General features: G+C 41.9%; 1 pseudogene; it reads right to left on the reverse strand.

The window, feature by feature from the left end:
- Positions 1 to 1,675: 1,675 nt before the first annotated feature.
- On the reverse strand, positions 1,676 to 17,218 carry LOC114557772 (uncharacterized; annotated as a pseudogene).
- Positions 17,219 to 17,269: the final 51 nt, after the last annotated feature.

The raw sequence follows: 17,269 nt of genomic DNA on the forward strand, positions 1-17,269 counted from the left end.
CTGTGACACTGAAAATACTGAAGGGCAATTTGGGTGAAAATCTGCGTGGTAACCACTGACTTCATGCCCGTAGGAGCAGTGAGCTGCACAGAAGATTGAGCATCTTGTTTTCTTACTTTGTTTAATTTCAGACTTACATGTTTTTCTTGTATTTGGTCAGTCTGTCATTGTTTCATCAAATATGTCACAGTCAAGTTGATTGTCAAAATTTAGATTAAAGTGGTAATACAGACTGAAATATCTCAACATCTACTCGATAGACATTTTGCACAGACAGACATTCATGGTCCTCAGAGGATGAATCCTGATCCCCGTGACTTTTCCTTTAGCACCACCATGAGTTGACATAATATGGTTTTGAGTGAAATCAACTACTGGATAGAGGCCATGAAATTTGACCATGTTATTAATGTAATACATATCGATGCAAAACTAATGACACTCCCATTGGCCTCTGCTATAGTTTGTATTTAGTGCTTTTATCAAAGGTTAGCATGCTAACACGCTAAACTGAGATGGTGAACATTCTACGTGCTCAACATCAGCATGTTAGCATCGTCAATGTGAGCATGTTAGCATACTGGCGTTAGCATTTAGCTTAAAGCACCACTGTGCTTAAGTACAGCCTCACAGAGTTGCTTGCATGGTTGTAGAATCTTAATCTTTGCCACTTGATTTTGTTTTTTTTGTCTCCAGAGGAGCGCTGCAGCCACGTGCTGGATCCAGGACCGTGCCGGGACTACGTAGTGAAGTGGTACTACGACGCCACAGCTAATTCTTGCGCTCAGTTCTGGTTCGGAGGCTGTCGAGGAAACAGCAACCAGTTTGAGACTGAGAAGAGCTGCAGAGAAACCTGCTTCATGGTCTAACATGCACATGTACCGGTAGTCACAGATAAAACATTTTGCTGTGACTTGACATGTCGCTTTGCCATGAGGTTCACTTCCAAGTTCAGAGCCTTACTATTTTACTTGTAGCTACTTCAACATGGATAGGGGAAAAAACTGAGAATGTTACAAAAGAGGCATAATTAAACCAATTTAGCAGAAAATGGATTTCAAGATTTAAAATCGTTCAGTAGGCGAAGTGCTCTACTTTTTTTTTTCATGTTGGCCAGAGGGATTTGTGTATTGTGTGAACCAAGCTAGCTAATGCAAAGAAAATGATGCCTGTGATGTTCCACACTGTGGAACAGTTCTGTTAAAAATAAAACAAAACTTTGTAACCACCAACCTTTCTATTCAGAAAAAGTAACCCTTTTGTATAATACAATGATGTATTTCTTTTTTACTTAATGTCTAAATTTGTTTGTTTGTTTTATGATACTGTGAATTGCCATTAAAGGAGAAACCAAAGCAAATAAACGCATAAGACGCACAACAGGATGATGACTTACTGAGAAACCCTTTCTTCACCTCAAAGTTTCAAGTTGAACATGATTACATGTAATTATCGAGGAGAGGCTGCTGCTCTCAGAACAATGCATCTTCAGCTTGAGGCATAAAAAGCACATTTATTCCCTCTATAGCTTCAAGGCTTTTTTCTTGAGAAAAAACGCAAATGGATGGTCGTGCTGGGCGAGCGTGGTGGGTGATATTCTCCATCAGTGCTGTGATGGTTACCTCCTGTCTACGCAAGTTAATGAAACAGGAGCAAGAGTAATGGAAACAGTCAGTGAAAGCAATAGGAAAATAGAAATTTTAATCTTTGACTTTGATTTTACATTCAGCAACACATTCATTAATATACATCATAATTTAAAATGTAGAGTTTTACAGAGTGGCATCATTTGTAAAAGACTAGAAAAGAAGACATGATGATGTATCCAGGGTCCCTGGATGGATTAGGATCCTTTCCCTCGAACAAGCCGAAGTAGATGACAGTGTTGGATTCAAACTCGCTCATGTTCAGCTGAAAGAGGACAGAAACAGAAAAGGATGTACACACTCAGTAAAGTTACTGAATTTACCCATCCAGCATAACAAGCAACATCAGCATTTATTTAAAGTAATGTTTCTGGTCATCTGTTTAGTCCTCTCTTAGCTCAGTTTTGGTCTCCACCAACTCCCAAGTAAAATAACCAGCTTTTTAGCTGCTAAATGCACCAGCTGGTCGCCAACTGTGTCTGTCTGCTACCTGAGATGTCTGCTGTACTGAGCAGGTTGTGTAGATCAGTTTTAGAGCCAAAACGTTAAGTATAGGGCATTAAAACCAAAACAATAAAATCTCCGTAGAGTTGAGGGGAAGTGCAGCATAAAGGACAATTACATTATTTGAATTGAGAACTTTGTAAGTGTACAAACAATTTATTAAAAAGATGGTTTATAAAGACTGTACCGTTCACTATACAGGCAGTCGCAATCTTGGGAACCGTGGAAATGTGGTGCTATTTTGAGCCTTGTTAGTGGTGTAGAAATAGCGATTTACCCTTTGCCCCGAAGGCTAGCGTTATAAGCTATCACTGGTTTGCGCTAGCTTGTTTCAAGCTAGAGACACATTCGATTAGCATGAAAACATATCCCAGAGAACGGTCGACTAGGTACACATATGTTATTAACCACGTAGGTTAATTTTGCGCCAGAATTGTCCTTTAAACAACAGCTATTGTAGAATTATAACATAATAATAATATTATTATTAGAACTAATTATAAAGTGTGGGGTCGTAGGGCTGTACCTGTTTGGTGATATCGGTCCTCCAGGGGTCGACCTGTAATCCATCACACCAGCCACCGCGCCCGTACAGCCACGTGCCGGCTTCGTTTGGTACCGCGCCATCTTTCACCCGCAGAGTGCAGCCCAGAGGTGTTCCTGATGGTTCCCCACCATGACCCCAAAAAAGATATGAAAGAAGAACAATCAGTGCACAAAATACTATTAAATCAATCAATCACTGTCCAGTCCTCAGGCCAATTTATCAATTAGTTGATGAAGAGAACAGTAATTGACAAGAACTTAACCAAGCCACTATTTGTTCCAGCTTCTTAAATGTGAGCATCATCGTGAAGAGAACATATTTTGGTTTTTGGACGGTTGGTTGAACAAAAGGAGACATTTGACGACATCAACAATTAAAAACAAGAACAGGCGAGGTCATCAGCATGTGCAACATTTTACATAATTCATGATTAAGTAAAGGTTCAGCTTGTCACTTGAACATTAAAAAGGCAAAAAAAAAAAAAAAAAAAAACATTTTTAACTGTTGCAAATTTACTATTAATGTATGTTTTAAGCTGATGGACATTAGGTTATTGATCAACTTACTAACAGCAACTTACTAACAGAGATTTTACTTTTTTAGTTTTAAAGTTCATTCTTGATCTTGGACAAAACTATCTCACGTCAAGGCTGGATACTTTCAGTTATACAAATGTTTATATTTAAAATTTTCTGAACATTTTAAGGACTGCTCCTTCATATTGACTCAAGTCTATAGCCAAATGGATAAGAAGCCCCTTAAAAAGGTCCGAAAACTGGAAATTTGAACATCAAATACTTAATTACAAGTGGGCAACCTCCATCTGCTGATGAAGATGGTGTGATATGATCAAAAGCCCAACAACAGCTACTAAAAAATGGACCTTGAAGTAGTAAATGTTCCTTCATACATTTCTCACCTGCAGATTCAAATGAGAGTGTGTTGTTGAAAACTTCGTTGATCAAGAAGTTGTGGGACGTGATGCAATATTCTCCGCATTTTTTGTCATCGTAGCCGTGGGCCGTGATGACGGCGTACAGCTCCACCTGAGAACAGACACACAGCTGCTGAGATGAGACAAGAAGCTCTTTAAATGATTAGTGATCACCATCAGAGCCGTTACCTTTTTGGTAGATGTCGGGACGGAGACTTTAGTTGGCTGATATCTCATGTTGTAGTTTTTGTTGAAAGTTCCCCCGCTGTACAGTGACATCACTTTGAAAGGGCGGAGCTTCTCTACACTGTGATCTGCAACACAGAAGACTTTGTAGCTCATGAGAATGTTTGCATAGTAATTACTTCACAAAGTTACAGTTGTGGAGGAAGTATGTTGCAGCTGGTAAAGATGAGTCTTCTTTTTTTTAAACTATATATACACTCACATCACTTCATTAAATCTAAAGTATATTTTATATCATGGTATATGTTATTTTATATTGAAATATTGATATATACTTTACATTGTTATAAAGTAAACTTTCTATAAATGAAACTGAGAAACCCTGGTGCATTTGGAGCATGTAAACAGAAAGTAAGTCAGCTGTGGGCTACAATTTGAGCCCCATCTTTTAAGTTTATATTTGTTTACATTTTGGCAAACTGTCCCCATTAAAAGTCGGATTAGTTATTAGCAGTTCCTGTTCGCAGTGTACCGATAAGATAGATTTTATAGAATAAAGATGTAAAGTTGCACTTAGTGCAGTTGTGATGTATATGGGTCGTAGCTAACACTCAGTGATGAAGTGTTAAAAAGTTGTATTGCCTGTGGTAGGAATGATTTCTTGTAGCGGTCAGTGCGACATCGAAGCTGTCAGAGCCTCTTAGAGAAGGTGCTCCTCTGTTGGACCAGTGTTGGGTGGAGAGAGTGGTCGGGGTTATCCATAATGAATAACAGTTTGTTCAGTGACCTCCTCTCCACCACAGCTTCAAATGTCTGCTGTTTGCAGCCAATAACGTTTGTTCAGTCTATTTGTGTCGCTGGCTCCGATGCTGCTGCCCCAGCAGATGGCAGAGGAGAACATTATTCTTGTTGGGCTTTTTATGGCCTTTAATTGACAGGAGCTTGAAGATCTTGAAGACAGGAAAGGGGAGAGAGAGGAGGGACAACATGCAGCAAAGGGCTGCGGGTCGGATTCAAACCCGGGCCTCTGCCAAGGCCTCAGCCTACATGGGGCGCACACTCTACTGGGTGAGCTAGAGATTGCCCCAGAACATCTCCTACATTCTGCTGCACACGTTGAAGGATCTCAGCTTCCTCAGGAAATAGAGTCTGCTCATCCCCTTCTTGTAAACAGCAGTGCTGTTGATTTTCCAGTTCAGCCTGTTGTCGATGTTGACACCCAGGTATCTGTACTCCTCAACCATGTCCACATCTCCACCCAGAATGCAAAGGGGCTGCGGAGCCGTTCCCTTCCTCCTGAAGTCAATCACCATCTCTCTGGTCTTATCCACGTTCAGCAGCAGGTGATTCTTACCAGCCCACTCCACAAGGTTGTCCACCAGCACCCTGTACTCCTCCTCCCGTTTATCCCTTATACACCCAACAACTGCAGAGTCATCAGAAAACGTCTGTAGGTGACATGACTCTGAGTTGTACTGAAAGTCTGCGGTGTATTAGATGACCAGAAAAAGGAGACAGCCCTGTCCCCTGTGGAGTCCCCGTACCACTCACCACCACATCAGACAGGACACGGTCCAGACGGACAAACTGTGGTCTGTCTGTCAGGTAGTCAGTGATCCAGGAGACTGTGGGCGCACCGACACCCATCAGCTGCAGCTTCTCACCTAGCAGCAGTGGCTAGATGGTGTTGAATGCATCTGAGAAATCCCAAAATGTGATTCTCACAGTGCCGCCACCGCCATCCAGGCAAAAATGAGCTCGCTGCAGAAGATAGATGACAGCGTCGTCCACTCCCAGACGAGGCTGGTACGCAAACTGTAGAGGGTCCAGAGAAGATCTCACCTGCAGCCTCAGGTAGGCCAAGACCAGCCTCTCCAGCACCTTCATCACATGGGAGGTGAGAGCCACTGGGCGGTAGTCCTTGAGGCCAGATGAAGTCGACTTCTTGGGGACAAGGCAGGACGTCTTCCACAGCAGCGGCACCCTGTGCAGGCTCAGGTTGCTGGAGGACAACAAACAGCTAACTGGAGCAGGTCTCCAGGACCCTGGGGCTGATGCCGTCCGGGCCGGCAGCCTTGTGCTGGTGAAGCCTGTCCAGCTGTCTCCTCACCTGGCCAGGTGTGATTATGTACATATTGATGTACAGACAACTATCACTGGATCACTAAAATACTGAAGAAAAGTCAAAAATGTGAAGATTCTCAAACGCGTTCTGGTTCTTTGTTCTTTGACTTTGAACCGGCTCTGTGGATGTTTGTTCGTGACGTACATCGGAGATAATGATAGCCTTGGGAAGTTTGAGTCACACCGAATCTTGAAATATGTGTATAATTTGCGACAATCAGAACTAAGTGTGTTAAAGTACTTTAATTGCCTCAATGAGCTGTGTCACCGACGCTGCTGCTGACCGTGTTGATAAGCGAGCCAAATCAGTGCGTCAAACTGCAATAACTCACTAGCCCTTGTTTTCAGGTCACTGGCATACACCAGTCTCTTTCACAGTAGGCTATAACAGCGAAAAATGCCTCACTATACTACCTGCTCAGTACACCCACAAACATCATGATAGGTTTCACAGTTGTCAAATGTAGGTTCAGTGTTACGACAGTTGATACCTGTCCGGTTGCGGACACTGAATCTCAGGTTAAGGGAGACGATCCACGGCATCGCCCAGGGGACCGTCTTCATGGTGAGGGTGCATTTGTTGCTGTCCAGCAGAGGCATCAGAGGGGACACGTCCGTCAGCCAGCGCCCAGTACCTCTGCCAAAATAACACACACACAGTACAGTCATATCACACATATCAGATAAAACAGAAAAACTAACACTAGCGAAAGAAAGAACAACTACACCACTACAGGTTGTCTCATTGGAACTACAGCTTGCGCTAAAAGTTACATAGTGTTGCTTTAAGCCCTAGAACACAATACTTCAGCAAACTTAAGACTTTTTAAGGCCTAACATTTTTATTTTTTAAGAAAGGGCAACTATTATATAGCATTTTCAGGATTATACTTGCATTTTGTGCTAGTACTAGAACATGTTTAAATGCTTTAATGTTTAAAAAAAAAACTTTATTTTTCTCATACTGCCCATGGCTGCTGTACCTGTATTCACCCTCTGTATGAGATGCAACACACGGCAGCCCAGATGACATTGTTTACTGCCATTAGCAATGTAGCTACTATAGTTAGCAGTAGACACTTAATAGAATATAGCAGCAAATAAAAGGCTTTTAAACCAGATACTACATAAACAGAAAATGTTTCAGGAGTAATGTAACCCAGAATTAGGGAGAATTTACTAATTTTACTTCTGTTAGCATGTACTTACATGCGACAATGTTAACACCACAGTGTATTAAAAAACAACAACACTCCAGTCCTGCCTACTTGGAGCAGATGACCAATCATAGAAGGCCGGCTTAGAGCTGCGTAACACTTAGCCAAGAGTAGAAACTAGAAAATCTGAACGTTTTAGCTCACCGGGATTTGTCTAAAATACATTTACCTCATTATTTGAACAAGAACATGTTTAACATGAAAATCCAACATTATAACATTATAGATATGACAAAAAACACGGAAAAGCATAATATGTCCACTTTAAGACCCCGCAGAAACCCTGAATATACTGTGCGGAAGTGTTTGTCAATTGAAAGTAGCAAAACAGATTTAATATACCTCTCAGGTTTTCCTTTTGTTACTTTTTAAAGTGCCCATATTATGAAGAAAAAAAAAATCACTTTTCTGGGATTTGGGGTGTTATTTTGTGTCTCTGGTGCTTCCACACGCATACATACATATCTCTGAGGAGTTTACTCCCCGGAGTCCTTATGTTTTTTTTTTTCACCCAGCATATTTCCTTGGAGTACGTTGGCACCTTGGTTGCAGCTGTCGCCGTGGTCCTGCTGCACTCCCTGCTGAGCTCTGCGGTGCCCTGCAATGTCATGCTGCGTCCTGCTGAACCCTGCTGCTTCCTGCTACGTCCATCCATGCTCTGCTGGGCCACGCTACATCCTGTAACGCCCTGCAGCACCCTGATATGACATGAACTACTACGACTACCATTTTAAGTCACTGTTCCATTATTAATGTGACTATTATCGCCACTGTTCATCATATCCCCAACCGGCACCGTCAGACACCGCCTACCAAGAGCCTGGGTCTGTACGAGGTTTCTTCCTAAAAGGGAGTTTTTCCTCGCCGCTGTCGCACTGCTTGCTCTTGGAGGAATTATTAGAATTGTTGGGGCTTTGTAAATTATAGAGAGGTGGTCTAGACCTACTCTATCTGTAAATTGTCTCGAGATAACTCTTGTTATGATTTGATACTATGAATAAAATTGAATTGAATTGAATACAAACTTGGAAAAAAACACATCCATGCTGTTTTGAGTGAGATACGGGTTTCTGAATGTCTCTGCCTTCAGGTTCTGGGTGACCTGGTCAAAATCGGCACGTCATCGGCCGAAACATTTGGTGTGTGCTAACCACTTTAGCTAATACCACATTAGCTAGCTGTTTCTCCAACTTTGGTCAGTACAAGGATTAGCCAGGAGACTTCTTCTAAACGATGGCGCACTTCCAACTTTGCGTTGAATACCTGCAGCACAGGGACATGTAAGTAGTTCTATAGTGTTGTAGCAGTGTTTTGCCATTGAGAACGAGGTGGCTAACCGGTAGCAGCGCTAGCTTCTAGCTAGTAGTCCTTACCTAGCTACTGCGCATGTGCAACTCCCAAGAAAGATGTGATAGAAGTGTGATGCCTCACTCTGTAGCCAAAACAGAGAGCTCAACACACAGGGAGAAAAGAGGAGCTGCCGCAATTTGCAGTACAACAAAAATATGGTGCTTTTTAAAAATTAAACCATGTAAACCTATTCTGGTACAACCTCAAAATACAATTATGAACCTGAAAATGAGCATAATATGGGCGCTTTAAAGCCTTACATTTAGATAGATTACCATTTTTCCTAATTTTGAAAGACCCACAGACAGCACATATACATGTATTTATTCCACAAATACTGTGGATTATTAATAGTAATTACTTTGATCATCTTTTGTATTCGTGCCAGTGTTTCACATGATCAACATCGTACCTGCGGAAGGCAGTGATCCAGCGGCCCAGCTCCGTGTTGCAGTATGAACCGAGAGGATCACAGCAGACAAACAGCTGAACTGTGTGATCCCAGTGAGCGCAGGACGAGTCTCTCCTGCCAGGACACGACAGGGACGCATCCAGCTCCAGCATGTCGAAGGCTGACAGGGCTGCAGAGAGACATAGTGTGCAAATGTTAGTATCATTAAAATGTTAAGAGTTCCCCTCATGCTGCAGTTCACACTGATGCTCTAATGCAAAATCCCCTCACCTCTGCATGCTAATGTTGTTATTCAGAACAGGGTTAGCTGTTTTCAGCAGTCTCTAATGGAGGCTTTGGATAGAAATGTTCCAGAAAATAGATTGCATCATCGAGGTTAGACTTCAATCTGTTTGCTAGTCCTCTCATACCTCAGCTAAACAGTAAAAGTCCTGCAATAAACTTTCTTTGCACATTTATAGTTTTCCTACTACTGAACACAATCAGACCTTGTCTTAATGTATTGCCCTCGCCATTGTCAATGGCACCAATCGCCCTCTATATCCACCCTTTACATTGCTGCCATCTGGCCGCAGATACAGGACTTTGAGGTGTAGAAGGACTCGCATTGGCAGAAGTTTTGCTGCTTCTGCCATAGCACTGCTGAACAAACTATCTCACTGACTTTGTATAGATCCAGTGTCGTCGTTGTAAATGTGGTTGTTTTTATGTGTCTATATACAGTATCTGTCTTCATGTTATCTGTATGTATGTATGTATGTATGTATGTATGTATGTATGTATGTATGTATGTATGTATGTATATATATATATATATATATACAGTACAGGCCAAAAGTTTGGACACACCTTCTCATTCAATGCGTTTTCTTTATTTTCATGACTATTTACATTGTAGATTCTCACTGAAGGCATCAAAACTATGAATGACCACATATGGAATTATGTACTTAACAAAAAAGTGTGAAATAACTGAAAACATGTCTTATATTTTAGATTCTTCAAAGTAGCCACCCTTTGCTTTTTTGATAGCGCTGCAAACCCTTGGTGTTCTCTCAATGAGCTTCATGAGGTAGTCACCTTAAATGGTTTTCACTTCACAGGTGTGCCTTGTCAGGGTTAATTAGTGGAATTTCTTTCCTTATTAATGGGGTTGGGACCATCATGGGGTCGACAGCCCTATTGGACAACTGTTAGAATTCATATTATGGCAAGAACCAATCAGCTAAGTAAAGAAAAAACAAGTGGCCATCATTACTTTAACAAATGAAGGTCAGTCAGTCTGGAAAATTGCGAAAACTTTGAATGTGTCCCCAAGTGCAGTCACAAAAACCATCAAGCGCTGCAACGAAACTGGCTCACATGAGGACCGGCCAAGGAAAGGAAGACCAAGAGTCACCTCTGCTGCTGAGGATAAATTCATCCGAGTCACCAGCCTCAGAAATCGCAAGTTAACAGCAGCTCAGATTGGAGACCAGATGAATGCCACACAGAGTTCTAGCAGCAGACACATCTCTAGAACAACTGTTAAGAGGAGACTGAGCAAATCAGGCCTTCATGGTCAAGTAGCTGCTAGGAAACCACAAATCTGTGCTTTGGTCTGATGAGTCCAAATATGAGATCTTTGTTTCCAACCGCCGTGTCTTTGTGCAACGCAGAAAAGGTGAACGGATGGATTCTACATGCCTGGTTCCCACCGTGAAGCATGGAGGAGGAGCTGTGATGGTGTGGGGGTGCGTTGCTGGTGACACTGTTGGGGATTTATTCAAAATTGAAGGCATACTGAACCAGCATGGCTACCACAGCATCCTGCAGCGACATGCCATCCCATCCGGTTTGCGTTTAGTTGGACCATCATTTATTTTTCAACAGGACAATGACCCCAAACACACCTCCAGGCTGTGTAAAGGCTATTTGACCAAGAAGAAGAGTGATGGAGTGCTGCGCCAGATGACCTGGCCTCCACAGTCACCGGACCCGAACCCAATCGAGATGGTTTGGGGTGAGCTGGACCGCAGAGTGAAGGCAAAAGGGCCAACAAGTGCTAAGCATCTCTGGGAACTCCTTCAAGACTGTTGGAAAACCATTCCAGGTGACTACCTCTTGAAGCTCATCAAGAGAATGCCAAGAGTGTGCAAAGCAGTAATCAGAGCAAAGGGCGGCTACTTTGAAGAATCTAAAATATAAGACATGTTTTCAGTTATTTCACACTTTTTTGTTAAGTACATAATTCCATATGTGTTCATTCATAGTTTTGATGCCTTCAGTGAGAATCTACAATGTAAATAGTCATGAAAATAAAGGAAACACATTGAATGAGAAGGTGTGACCAAACTTTTGGCCTGTATCTATCTATCTATCTATCTATCTATCTATGAATAACATCAGTCACACATATTAAGTTACCTAAAGGCAGGTCGACCGTGGCCACCGCTCCTTTCTCCCCCTGCATTTGGACTTTGTCAAAAACAGAAACAACCTTTGCAGGACTTTGAAGTTTGGTCTGCAGATCCGCATAGAAATCAAACCTGGAGACAGAAACAGATGCAAAACATAGTTTTCACCCATGTTAACTGTAGGGCTGCCCCCTCTTAGTTGATTAGTCGACTAATCAGTTGTTTTGGTCTTAGTCGACTGAGATTTCTTTAGTCGATTAGTCATTTTTTTTAATACTTTTTACAAATAAACATTGAGCACATCTCTGGTAAACACAAGGTTTAAAGTGGTGCTTTTGAACAATTCTTTGTGAAGTAACTCAGTTTTACAGATCTGTTTGTTAAATCAACTAATCGATTAGTGGATGAAATCACTAAAAAGTGTTGGTCAACTTAAAATGTCTTTAATCGAGGACAGCCCCAGTAAACGGTTACATTGATTCTGTGGAGAGGTTGTTATGATGACACATCAAATTTTAACTAAAATTGGTGTTACAATCGTCAAATGTTTGTACAGTTTAAGATCATCTTTTTATACACTTCCTAGTTTACCAAACTGATTATTAAGCTCGATATTAAGAGACATTTCCCCTCAGAGACTACTCTCCCACCATCTAAAATGCAGATCTATTATTCTGATAAGTCAAGTAAATGGATTAAAAATAGAATGAACTCTTCTGCAGAGTCTCTTCAACCATTTAGACCTTCATCTGTGTGCTTACCACTGTGCCTGCCAGTTGATGAAGCTGAACGAGGGGTAAAGAAGCCAGCCAGTCTTGCCAGCGCCCCCTGATGGTCGATACTGATGAAGAAGTTTGGGGATGGGGTGTGTTGGAAGGAGACATACACCAGCTGTCCCAACCTACAATACAAATTCAGAAGTAGCATACCACAATGATGAATGATACAGTATGGTACAGAATAACAAAAATAAAAAAAAATAACAGGGATGTTAATGAGCTTACATTAACACATAATTACACTTTTATAGTTAGATTCTCTGTTCTTAAGAGACATGGAACAATGAACTTCAGGAGATAACATTTCCCCTCCCTGAAGAGCTTCTATAATATTTTGGAAACTTCATTTAAAGTTGAGACCAGACCAGGTGAGCAGCTTCAGTAGAGAAGAAGTAAACAGACTTTAGAGAATAGTTACTTTAACATTCAAAATGTTCAGTTAATCGGTGTACAAGGATGTTAACCATCAAAATGAAGAGGGTTTTAATCCTCCAGGTCGGTGTGTCTTACTCGAGTGCCTGAGCGACCGAACCCTCCAGATGCACCATGGCAGCGGGGATGTCCAACGTTGTGTCGCACTCATCCCCGTCACAGTTCATGTCCTGGATCGGATTACCGGGGAAAGCGTAGACAAGGACACCGGAGGCGTTGGATTTGGCCATGTTCTGCACCTGGAGGGTTTGGATTGATGATTGATTATATGAAAACCAATACTTCCTGTGTGTTTAAAAACAAAGTTTGGAGGGAATTGCAGCCGACTATAAAGAAGAAAAAGTCAAATGGCTTCATGGCAATCATTTTCACCTAATCTGTTGATTATTTTTTTGATTAATAGTTTAGTCTATAAAATGTAAGAAAATAGTGAGAAAAGCACATCATAACTGCCCAGAGTCTAAAGAGATTTCTTTAGATAACAGTACGTAATCCAAAAATATTCAATTTACATTATAAAACAAAAACAGCAAATATTCCCATTCGAGAAGCTGCAACAAGAGAATGTTTATTGTTCAAGTCATAAACCCAAACATTTATATATATTATATGGTTAGTGAGCCTGCATGTGACATAGGAAGGGGAGCCACATATATATGGCTTGTTGAATCCTATGTTTTCTAATCTACTGTAGGAAGCCCACACGACACTGACTGGGTCGTCTTATTATTGTTTGTGGGTTGGTAGTCACTCCAGATATACCCAAATGTTTGTGCACAAGCACAAAGTGAGTTATGTTTGAGTGATATGTCCCCTTTAGTGTGCATGCTTTGAAACAAATAAGCAGAAAATAAATATGTATGTATGTATATGTTCAATATATAAACTCTCCAAACACTCCCTGCTGGATATTACTTTGCTGATCGTCAAAGACCTTTTACGATCTGGAGGTAACAACCTGAGCAACAAGCTCATCCCCATTAACATTAACAGACCTTGGTGAAGAAAGAGCAGTTGCCCTCAGACACCCAGACCACAGCACCCGCCACCTTGGGCCAAGGCTCACACCCATCACCTGCATCGATCAGCTGATACGACTTCTTATCCCAGCGCGTCATCAGCCAATCATACCTGGCATCTAGTCTCTTGATGATTATAGGCATGTTCCACCCTGGGAGGACAGAAAAACAATACATAAAAAAAAAAAAAAAAATGCAACATGAGTGAGTGCTCACTTGCTGCTGTTTTAGTAAACAGTTTGTATTCATCTCTCAAATCTTCAAAACACACAAAAACTACTGAATGAAACTGATTCTGTCATCACATCCTGAAATTCTGGGAACCAATCAAAATGTTAATGACGGTTTATTTGATTTAATTTCTTTATAAAAAAAGGACAGCGCACATTAATCAACATTTCAGTAAATGTGCCAGTTTTAGCCAGCTGGTTAATTTTTTCAACTGCAGTCTTTGGTGAGAGGTTTTGAAACCAAATAGTTGATGGTTAAAAATAAAGTTAAGTAAACCGACACCCAAATGCACACCTTCAACCCATCAACCCTTCAACCTGTGATACTACTGTTTATTTGCTTAAAGGTGCCCTGCCATACAAAACCGTTTTTGTGTGGTTTTGTATGTTAGGTCCATATGTGTTATGTTGTGAATGTGAAAAATGAACTGCTACCTCCTTTGTCAGCTCTAGCCACTGAAAAGAAATAAGCAGAGAAATCCGGCCAATTACAAAAGCTGGTCAGTCTGACATCATACTGCCTGAGCTCATTACTATTCATGAGCTCGCCCAGTTGGGCTGGGTAAAGGATTCTGACAGCCAGGCTCTCATTGGCTAACTGTTAGTCCATGGTACAACTTCAGACATTACCACAAAGTAATACGTGTGGCAGGGCACCTTTAAGAGCAAAGACAAACCTGCAGGGTTTAAGCTTTTTTTGTTGTAAAGATATACAGCAAAAAGTCAGCAAAAAGCAAAAAGAGAACTTAAAGTGTTGTCAAGTTATTGTGGGCATAAAAAAGACCATAGCTAGTGATTTGGGGAAAAAAAGACAAATGTACACTGTAGTTGGAGTAATTGGGATGCTGAGATGATGAGAAAATGTGTCTCATGTAGATTAAATATTACTAGATCTACCAGTATACTGTATTTAATAGCGATAGTAGTATTACTTTACACATTTTACTGATAAAAGACACTCCCACTCCCAATAATCCCAACAATCAGTGAAAGAATCAGACCCATTAGGGCCGTGAAGAGAGGGGACTCTTACCCTTGGATTTGAAAACGGCATGGGAGAAGATGCAGCCGCGCCCCATGCAGCGCCAGTAGTAAAGCACATTGGGGATCCAGTTACCCAGAGCAAAGACCGGCACCGGAGAGAAGTGCAGCCTGGACAGAACCTCCTTATTACTGCAGAAACATGCAGGAGGTTAAATGTGGTTTTCAAAGGGATCTGACTAATTGGTCTGTGCTGCCGGCATCGCTACGGTCCAGGACTGCTGTTGTTAAAATGAACATAGTTCCTCGTGTGAACTTCTTAGTACAATGATCCCCTTACCCCCACCAATACATTTCTGGAAGAAACTTGATACAGTAATCCGGCAGTATATTTGGAATAGTAAACAACCTAGGCTAAAATACTCTACCTTGCAACGTACCACAAACACAGGAGGCCTGGCCCTCCCCAACCTTAAAGAGTACCACAGAACCTTTCAGCTACGGGCCCTCAGAGTGTGGATAGACCCCTCATCTACAGTCCCATGGAGAGAAATAGAGCAAAACCTCACTGGAAGTCTAAGACTGAAAGACCTTGCCTTTGCAGGTGTGTTTACAAAAAAAGTTTATGCTAGCCTATTGCCCTATTATCACAAACACATTGATCAACTTTAAACAGGTAGAGGAGAAACTACGCTACACAAATAAGTGGCATTTGTGCACCGCAATTTGGCACAACATACACTTAATGTCTGGTAACAAACCTTTTGTTTGAAACCAGTGGAGTGACAGAGGTATTTATACTCTAGACCAGTTATTCAATGGGGAAGGTATGTTGAGTTTTGAGGACCTGAGAGCTAGCTTTGAGATCCCTAGGACATCCTTTTTCCTTTATCTTTGCTTAAGATCAGCCCTAAAATGTTAGGAGTACCATGGGGGAACAGTCTTGAGACTCACCCAATCATTGAATGGCTTGTTGATTTTCCTGCGAGAGGAAAAGTGTCCAGGATTTATGCTAAATTGATGAAAGTATCCGTAGGAGAACTCCCAATAGTAAAGAAATCGGAGCGAGAGCTGAGCTAGGAGGGGAACGTAATTAATTGTGAGACAGTTTGGGACAACATTTCCCACTGTTCCAAGAACCCAAATCACCAGCAGATCCACTTCAACATATGCCATAGGACACATTTAACTCCTCAGAAGAAATACATCTCTAAAGCCATTCCTACTCCCTATTGCACGTTCTGCCAACCTGAACAAACTGGAACTTTCCTGCACATGGTCTGGGAGTGTGAAAAGGTGCAGGAGTTTTGTAATAAAACAACATCAATAATATCTGATGTGATAGGATGTCGAATTCCTACTGACCCGATTGTTTTGTTAAACCTTAATGACGACTCGAAATTACATCTCTTGGGAGACAAAAGAAAGTTTGGCTCAACCGTGACCAAGAAAATGATAGCTCAGCGCTGGCTTCTGTTGTTCCATGTTGCTTTAAACCCCCACCTTGGCCAGATGCAACATGTAAGTGAGGCTTATCATTCTGCATAATAAGTACGTTTACTTTTAATATTTTGAGTAGGTTTAGCTGATAACACTTCTGTACTTTTATTTCAGTAAGGTTTTGAATGCATGACCTTTACTTGTGATGAAGTATTTTAACATGTTGTATTGCTACTTTTACTTAAGTACTTCTTCCACCACTGATACTCCCTGACTGTAGCATATAGAGATGCAAGTTGAGTTTGTAAGTTATGCCACATTGTTATTTGAGTTTTGCCACATGGACGCGGACTGAATTTCAACACTTTGCCTTAAGGCAGTGGATCCTCTCCGGTCACCTGTCGTGGGCGACCCGCTGCAGCTGGCCCCTCATCCACAGAGCATCACTGAGCGCTGAGTCGTCCAGGGACAGAAAGAGCACCTGGGTACTGTTGGGCAGCTCCTCCAGCAGGCTGGTCAGGGACGACTCCGAGCTCCACATGCACTCCAGAAACGCTGACTTGTTGGAGAAGGCGTGGATGATGAGAGGTCCCCGCAGAGCACCGGGCTGGTAGGAGAACTCCCCATCCAGAGTCAGGACAGTAAACGCGGACGCGGGGTCTCCTGGCTCCGGCCCGTCCGGCGAGGAGTCTTTACTGGATCTCAGGCTTATCGCGTTGTCTCGGGACTCACAGGCCGCCCCATATTCGATCAGTTTCACTTTCCCTGCAGCTTCACTTTTGTGAGCTGTCACAACAACAACAACAAGAAGCCACAACACCGAGGACTTTGAAGGCAGCAAAGCCATGTCCCTGCTCACGGAGAGTGACCCTTGAATTTAAAAGCCAAGTCTGAGCATTTCTTTTTATTTCTTTTATCTGAGTTTAAAAGGTCCAACAACTATCAACTCTCTCTCAAAAGTCGTTTTGACGTACTTCCTAATTTCATCTCAATACTTTTGACTTGGAGATGGAGGCGGGTCGTGCTGCTGTCTACGGCGGCCCCACGTGGACAGACCGAGCGGTTGACAGCT

This window comes from Perca flavescens, chromosome 6, assembly GCF_004354835.1.
Source record: "Perca flavescens isolate YP-PL-M2 chromosome 6, PFLA_1.0, whole genome shotgun sequence".
NCBI classification, from domain to species: domain Eukaryota; kingdom Metazoa; phylum Chordata; class Actinopteri; order Perciformes; family Percidae; genus Perca; species Perca flavescens.